General features: G+C 35.2%; 1 protein-coding gene across 2 annotated transcripts in view; it reads right to left on the minus strand.

Annotated features, from left to right (window-relative positions):
* Positions 1-9,026, minus strand: part of Prp16 (ATP-dependent RNA helicase l(1)G0007) — a 93,455-nt gene that overhangs the window by 51,652 nt on the left and 32,777 nt on the right. Inside the window, exon 1 of one of the 2 annotated variants that reach the window (XM_067780619.1) lies at positions 6,943-7,070. The exons of the other annotated variant lie outside the window; for it this stretch is intronic. The gene's annotated coding sequence lies outside the window, so the exon portion shown is untranslated. Of the gene's footprint in view, positions 1-6,942; positions 7,071-9,026 lie in introns of those variants that run through there. 2 annotated transcript variants of the gene reach the window in all.

The following is a 9,026-nucleotide window of genomic DNA, read 5'->3' on the forward strand; positions in this document are numbered from 1 at the left end:
TAAGGTATGTGTTATAAAAAAGCCATCTGATGGTTTTTATATCTAAGTGGTAATGCCGACGTTGTTATCATATAAATAGGAATGACAGACTGATATATAGCAAAAATTATTGATTGCAGCTTATGTTTTTGACAGCGCACATCAATATCCGTACAAATTTGAGTATGTGCCTAAATTGCATTTTCTATCATGCGAAAAATAAAAAAAATACGTAAATATAATTATTATTCCACTAAAAATGTTGCAAAAGATTAAAGTGTTGGCTTGTTAATCAAACTTTTGTGATAATGGAACTATACTTATGTTATGAACTCTGTCAACTTAAACATATTTCTGTATGTTGAAGGGCTGAATTATCAAACGGCAATACTTTGAACGGAGATCAAGGAATATGACTGCTGAGTTCATAAGATTGTAATATGTTACCCTAGAAAGGTCTGGTCCAAGAGAGACCTACTTCGAGAAAAGAGAACGACATTGCCTTCTGATTTCGCTTCGTTTGGTTGAATAAGGGGTTTTCAACGGATTAACAAATATTGGGAAAAATTTGTTACCAAATACCAAAATCGATATACCTAGTTTTCGATTTTTTAATACAGCTGTGACGAAGAACGTTGAAAAGGTTAATGAATTCCAGTACATGTTTGTTTTAACCTTGAATAACACAGTTTCGATAGCGTCACCGGTTAGGTTAGGTTGAACTGGCCGGTCCATGAGGACCACACATAGACTGAATGAGTCCATAGTGTTACCAGAAGTTTGTTTTAACGACCAAACTGGAAAACCCTATCAAAACCCAGGACCTATGTTATAAAACAAACTCCGTCCTCTTGGCAAATACTAGAAGCTTCCTAGGACTTAGGCAATTTGCTGCTTCTAGATCTGACAGCTGTATCACTCCTAATAGCTGGAGTCTTAGCCTGGCAAGCGTAGGGCACGAGCACAAAACGTGCTCGATCGTTTCCTCCTCCAGGCCGCACTTCACATCACTCCGCGCTAATTTAAAGTCATGTGTCGCCAGAAGGCAGTGTCCAGTCAGAATACCCGTCATGAGTGTACAGTCCTCTCTTTTTAATGAGAGAAACAACTTTGTTAGACTAAGGTTGTAAGACCTACACATAGTCTTCGACACTTTACAGCCCCGCGTTTGAACCCACGCCTTTCCTGCTTGGTCGATCATGTACACCTCTCGCCTTAGCTTAATCTCGCCCAGTCTAATTGGAACGTCTACGGAGCAAGCTTAAAGGGATGCCCTTTTTTAGCTAGTTCATCCGCTTTTCCATCCCCATCTATTCCCATATGCCCTGGGACCCAATATAGATGTATGCTTCTCCCTGTCCCGGTTCTCTCCAGGGACTGCTTAAACTCGAACACGCATTTAGAGATTATTGGCTTAATTGCTGCTTGACTGTCAATATAAAATTTAACACGGTTGCAGCTTAAGCTATTCTCTTCCAGGGTTTCTACTGCTTTGGTTACGGCTACTATTTCCGCTTGGAAAACGCTACAGTAATCTGGCAGCCTGTAGGATCTATTAATTTCTGGATCAGCACAGTATAAGAACGTCACCGGGCGCCGGAAAATATTTTTTTCCGTTTTTTAAACATTTACAAGGTAAGAATTTGAACAGAACATTCTCAACTTTTTTTCCACGAAATGCTTTAATGTGCATACAAATCCACTTCCATAGATGTATGTATGTATGTACCTAAAATTATTATTTTGGTCTGTCATTGCACTGGTTCGAAGTCCAAGCTCAGCAAGATAATGGCCGCGGAACAATGAAATTCTCATGTCCATGACTTTTGTTGCAAAAGCGAATATCCATAATCGACAAAATTTTTGCGTTTGTAAATATAAAAGAACTTCAGACTTAGCAGTTGAAACTTATTTTGGCTTGCGCATTCACTTTAAAAAATTCTCGAAGCACTGTTATAATCATTCCCACTACACTAGAAAAATACTAGCTAACATATTTTGTCTATTATTCATTTGTTAGGATGCCGATTTTAATTGTGAAAAATGTTAGAAAAGAGCCATCGAGTGGAAAAAATAAATACACTTGCAAAGTCTGAAAGCAATCATAGCCAAAGCACAAGTAAAATTCTTATATTTTGCTACCAACAAAAGTTGAAAGTTGGTCACTTTTTCGTGGCGCTATTCGTCGCTCTCCATACCATACATGCAATCTACTCATCTGTCAGCGCACGATGCTGCATCAAAATCGTATGTGACTGGATTTTTACTTAAATAGAAATGCACCCTGCGGGAAAAATCGCAAACTCCTCACATCTCATATTTTTTGTTAGTAGGTTAAGTGATGACGACTGCCGAAGATCGTGGGTTCAAGCCCCGGGAAAAGAAAGCAACATCAAAATTTAGTAACAAGTTTTCTTCAGCTAGAAGAAAAGCAGTTTTTCTAAGCGGGGTCGCAACTAGGCAGTGATTTGAAATGTGTCTTCATTTTATCTCTGGTACACTATTCTCCACTTCTATGACCGAAAAGGATGTGTGTCCACTTTCATCGCAACCGATTCAGCTATAGGTTTTACACTATGGCCAACACAGATGCGTGTCTCCGCTTTTCACTACAACCCGTTTTGTAGCGATTTATTTATCACTGCCGCGAGTCTTCAATAATTACTGTAGATGGGTCCCCTAAAAATTATCTAAGTGATGATAGGCGTTTTTTTACCAGCAAATATATATATTGTAACGAATTTTGGGAAATTACGCTTATTTGAAACCTTCTTCTAACGTTCGAATCGCTGAACTGTCGAATAAATCACTCCAATATTCTGTATTGCAATATAGTCTTTATTAAACTACTTTGGGATTAGTACAATTATACTTCACAATTATATTTCACTTCGCATATTACTACTCATATTACTCCGCTTGCGCTGCTTTTATAATCTCTGTTGCCTCGCCGCATATTTCTCCAAAGGTCTAGACGTTTCACCTTCTAGAACTCTTGTATCTCAGGCTTGGTAATTCGTTATATGCGTGAGTAAGAACTTAGGCTGATGATTACATGTGTTTGTGAGTATCTCTTCGTTGTCTTATATGTATGTGTGTAAATGATGATTGATTTGTTTATGTACACAAGAGTGGCAGCTTGCTTTATTGTTGTTGTGCCTTTATTTACTAACAACATAGTGATGCTAAAATTCGCCACAATATTAAAAAAAAAAAAAAAAAAAAGCTACTCTTTAACTCTAAGCACTTATGAGCAGCAATATTCCTTAGACCCCGGTGCCATGGGAAATATTTTACATAGAAAGGCCGGCATCCCGCTTTTACAAAATTTTCTATGTATTCAGGGTCTATAATTAGTTATCTATCTAGCATCTGGAATAGTTTGGAAAGGCTCCACATGGTATTTAAACTGAGTTCCATATACGAGCAGCATCTACTCCTGGAGCAATTGAATACGAAAGTTGATGTGGCAGCCGTTTTTATCAGAATTAAGCAGTTGTCCTTATTGATTGAAATTTTTTTTGGGACTAACAACACCTCCGGTCATTTGCTAAAAGGATTCTGATTATTATTTGACTTCTTGACAGTGGACCAACATGACTTGGCAACTAACATCTCGTCTCTAGTTGTTTTGTCATTTCGCTCGAAACTCCGCAAAGTACGGGACAGAGCAAACATTTTTGTCAGGGTTCATTCCTGCAGGGCTCATTAATGAGCATATGAGAATGGGTAAATATCAGAAAGCTTTGCAGTTGTTAAGCTTCTGCAAATACCAAAAGCATGCGCATGTATGTGTGCATATAGGAATCCCTATATGAAAATGGTAAATAATATGCATACAAATGTATATATTATGACACATATAAACAGTTTTATTCAAGCTGGGATAATTTCAAATTAAATTAAGCGGATATGAGGATAGTTCAGAATAAGGGGAAAAATTTAGTAAAATTAGTACGCGTTGCTCATGGTTCCGAACAGATCTCGGCTGCGGGCTGTATATGGCTTCCGGAAATCATCTAAATGCTTCTTATAAATTCTAAAAATGCTTAAACCATTTTCTCTTATTTTCATATAATATGACTACCGAATGGAATGCCGCCACTGTATTACTAACTATTGGATAAGATGTAGCTTTTACAGGCTATTACTAGTGCTCTCCAGATATAGTCGAACCAGACACACATCATTAAGCGATATTCAAATGCAATGTTTGTACATATGTATATAAATTAAACAACCATAACGAGGGGCCGAATGTGTTACATAATATGTATGAGCATATCTCGTGTCGCTTAAATTTAGAATTGTTTTTATTTGAGTAGCTACTGCATAATTATCTATATAAGTATTAGGATGGGTCGATTTGGGCTCAGGAAAAAAAGTTCCACTACGCATACCCAAAAAAATAATTTTCGAGCTTGCGAAATTTCATTTTTTTGACTTTTTTTCGACTTTAATTTTTAAGGTTTTTTTACTGACCTACTCAAAAAATTTTCATATGTATACACTGTCCGAACCAAAAAAAAATAAAAATTGTTATCGACAATGTTTTTAGCGGACATTTTTGGGTCGGACAGGGTATACATGAAAATTTTACAATAAAATGAAAATTTTTTTAGTAGGTCATGAAAAAAACTTTAAAAATCAAAGACGAAAAAAGTAAAAAAAAAATGAAATTTCGCAGGCTCGAAAATTATTTTTTTGGGTATGCGTAGTGGAACTTTTTTTCCTGAGCCCAAATCCTATCGAAAACTCGATGGCGCGATATCGGTTAATAAATCGACCCAGTCTAATATGTATATATCACACACCTAGATCTAAAAGCAACTACCTAACTCGATTTTTTCCAGTTTTGTATATTAGCAGGTTCTTAAGCTTATCACCGAAAGATCTGTATACTGAGTTCAATAAATGGCTAGATATCTATCGGGAAATGGCTAGTTAAAACTGAAAGCTCTAACAACGCTTTTTATTGCAACTGATCGCTATTTTGATAGTTGTATATTTTGAAAGCTATTTTTCTTGGTTGAATAGATTTTTTATGTATATTATGTTTGAGCTCTGTTCCAGTCTAGCTTTTCCTAAATCTCTTCGGAGATAAATCATGGCTTGGTTTTATTTCATTTATATTTTATAGTCCAGAAGTTAGGACTCGACTTTGTCAGTTGCCTCGATAGATTTTCCCTTTTAATATTATAAGCCTTTCAAGGAAATTAGCGCGCTAGTATTTCCTATTTACTTCTTTCTAGCCTGGTCTAGGTGGCCCACCCTTCATGGTTTATGAATGCTTTCTTGTTACAAGACACCTTTGAAGCTATTACTGATATGAGAAGACAAATTTTAAAAGCTACCTTCATTGAGGGTCGTTTGTTCAACTGACTGCTGAAATTTATCTATCACTTAAACTTAATTTCATTTTCTGCAATGACTGTTGTATTTATCCTGTCGACAAATTTAACAGGCTATCAAACTATCCGTTAAAGTTTGTTGGTTTGACAGCGTCATCTTGTTACGTGCAATTTTTTCATTTCTTGCTTCACGTCACTGTATCCGGTCTTATATTAATTTTTTTTCTTTCAATTATTATTTCATTCTCTGCTTTAAGCTCTTTTTGAATACAATTCACACAGTTTTTAAACAAAACATGATTTTCACAGTATTTTTTATACCCATTTGCAGCGGTGCCACACATCCTCAATAATTTTAGAAATACTTAACAAGGCCGAGAGATAATTAAATCGAATTGATCATGTCAACAAATTTATCTGCCAGTTGCGTAATCTTCACGTTAACATGCACTCTAGAAAACGCCCCTAAATGGATAAAGCGGAAAAAAGGGGCAGTAAGGAAAAAATCTTGATAAAATTTTATTTCGCAATTTTGACACAAGAAATCATACCTACAGAATATCTTTAAAGGCTGGGGTGGTCTTACCTTCTTCATTATTATACTGTTTGTTTTTATAGTAGAGTTCCAAGATACAAATCTTCAAATACATTATACTATGTTCAAACAGAAAAATAAATTGAGGAAATTTCGATTTGAATTGAGTGCTGTTCATACAACTCGATTTAGCTTACACAATAGTAATTTGATAGCTGGTTGGCCCATCTCTACAGCAAGAACATACCTTTGTTCAGACTGTCAAAATGTGCGTGTTGGTATTAGGCGAATGAAATGGAATGAAAACATAAAACTTTGAAATTTTTGTGTGTTGTAAGAAAATGTGTTCAATGTTTTGGTTTCATTTTGAGTTTGCCATCTTCTTTTGACAATCTCTACTCCAGTGAAATGAAAGACAAAAAATCAGCTGATGAGATGAGCCAACCATATAGTTCAGCCGTGCGTAGCTGACGTTTAAATATACTCAATAAACACACTTTACAATGTTGCATTTGCAGTTTGAAACAATTTATTACGCAATTTTTTTTAAATTGGCAATTTATTATTACAATTTATTATACGACAAATTGCGTAATAAATTGCCCAAATAGTATAAATTGCCAATTTGGTGTGTGTTTGAACCTAGTATAAGGAGCAGTGTTCAAATTGCTTTACTTAGATATGACTACAATTTTAATCAGAAAGGCCGATATACTGCCTATACAAAATTGTCTATTCATTCAGCGTCTATAATTATTTTAATGTCGTTTGGAATAGCGTAGGAAAACTTTATGCGGCACCTGTATTAGACCTAGAAAGAGTTATCTATAATTGGGCATAACCATATAGAGCCCATCAGAATCAGAGCAAAGTTATTGTGTATCAAACGAAATTCGTTTTCGGTCGATAAGATATTTTACTAGGTTATTTCTCGAAGCCCCAAGATGCCTAGAGCAATTCGCAGAGATTGCACATGATTGATCAGAGAGCGATTTATATCCATAGTCCATGCTTACAGTTTTCTTAATATCTATACCATTATTTTTGAGTTACCTAGATACGATATTTTAGACATACCTCAAAGTAGGGACGTTAGTCCGCTTTTACATTATACAATTATTGAATTCAATCCTGCTCAGGTGCCGTTTTGTGATTTCTACTCACGTTTACAAGTTCGCAACCTCAAGTTTTGTTCAAATTTGTAATTATTTTTCCTTTTTCTCTTTATTCTTACTGAGATTTCGTATATCGTTTTCTCGTCTTCATTCTTAACGTTCTTCCTAATAAGTGAAGGAACTGAAAAATTTAGTTTCTTAAACTACCAAGCCATCGAAATATATCAACAATTTGCCTTTCGTGGGCATATCTCTTGGCTTTTTATTTACGTCATCCTTGCTTTTGCACTTCAAATATTTATACGCTTCATGCAATGAACCACTGTTTACATAAACAAAAAGCCAAAAACAATAAAAAATATATAATAATAATAGGGGGACTCATGATAGCATATAAACTTATAAGGTGTAAAATTATATCCATTTACACACGCGGTTATATGAACGCACCTAGTAATACTCTTGATAAACTTGATTGTTTTTCAGCTGTATTATTTCCAAAAAAATTTGTTTGATTGTTATACAAATTAAAAAATACCAAGATTAAGTGAAAAATCAAAACTAAAACGCCTTTACTTGCTGATGTTGGAGATTTTTGATGAAAATGCCGTCTGTAATGTCTGCAAGGTTGCATTCCTTTGAGTTTACCGCGTTTACACAATGAAATGTGCGCGTAAATTTATACAAATTGTGTAAATGATTTTTCATACAAAATTTGACAGCTCGTGCGTAAACTAGATAAATTTATACGTTTACACACTTTATAAGGCATTTATACGGTTACATGAGTCCCCCTAATATAAGAAAGAAAAACAATTTTCTTAAAACGTTTTGCAAAAGAAAATTTTTTAGGTATGCGATGCGACAAGCTGCACGAACACCTTGTCAAAATTAAAACGAGTATGCAAAAGCAAAAAAAAAAGAAAAGATAGCAAAAAAAAAAATTTTTTTCTCAGTCTCAATGACGAATTCTCTTTTCACTGTATTGCTCTCCAGAGCTCTTTTTTTATTTATGAAAGAAAAGACATTGAATGAAAGAGAGTCAATAAAAGAGACCAATCCACGACGTGCTCGATATACATTTGTATGTATAAAAATTAAATTCACCACAACTAAAGGTATGTAAGTATGTCACATGTGCATGGATGTTAAAATCTTGGTTCCAATTGATATAACATAACGGTTTGGAGAGGGGATGTATGGTAGTACGAGGACTGCTCTGTAAGGCTTTGTATACTTGAAAACCAGTGTGAACATATTCTGTGACTAAGCATACTCACCAAGATGTGTTATATTGGCCGCCCTAGCGGCAATTTTTTATAGGTCGCTTTTTATTCTTGTATGTATTATGTGATCCAAATATGAGCCAAATCGGTCCACAAATACGATTTTTTTTAATATCTCGACCCTTGCGCCACCTAGCGGCGATTTTTTATAGGTCGCTTTCTATTCTTGTATGTATTATGTGTTCCAAATATGGATCAAATCGGACCATAAATACGATTTTTTTGAATATCTGGATCTTTGCGCCACCTAGCGGCGATTTTTTTCATAGGTCGCTTTCTATTCTTGTTTGTATTATGTGTTCCAAATATGAGCCGACTCGGACCACAAATACGATTTTTGTGAATATCTCGATCCTTGCGCCACCTAGCAGCGATTTTTTATAGGTCGCTTTTTATTCTTGTATGTATTATGTGTTCCAAATATGAGCTAAATAGGACCACAAATACGATTTTTGAATATCTCGATCCTTGCGCCTCCTAGCGGCGATTTTTTCATAGGTCGCTTTCTGTTCTTGTATGTATTATGTTTTCCAAATATGAGCCAAATCGGACCACAAATTCGATTTTTATGTATATCTCGATCCTTGCGCCACCTAGAGGCGATTTTTTTTTATTATTGCATTGTCATTGGGTTCTGAACTATATTCCAAGTTTCAAGCTTGTAGCTTATCGGGAAGTTACTTAAATTTCAATTACAAAGTTCGTTCACAACGGCCATGCATGCGGCTAAATAAAACCGTTTAAAAATAGAACTTTTAAG

This window comes from Eurosta solidaginis, chromosome 4, assembly GCF_040869045.1.
Source record: "Eurosta solidaginis isolate ZX-2024a chromosome 4, ASM4086904v1, whole genome shotgun sequence".
In the NCBI taxonomy this organism is placed as follows: domain Eukaryota; kingdom Metazoa; phylum Arthropoda; class Insecta; order Diptera; family Tephritidae; genus Eurosta; species Eurosta solidaginis.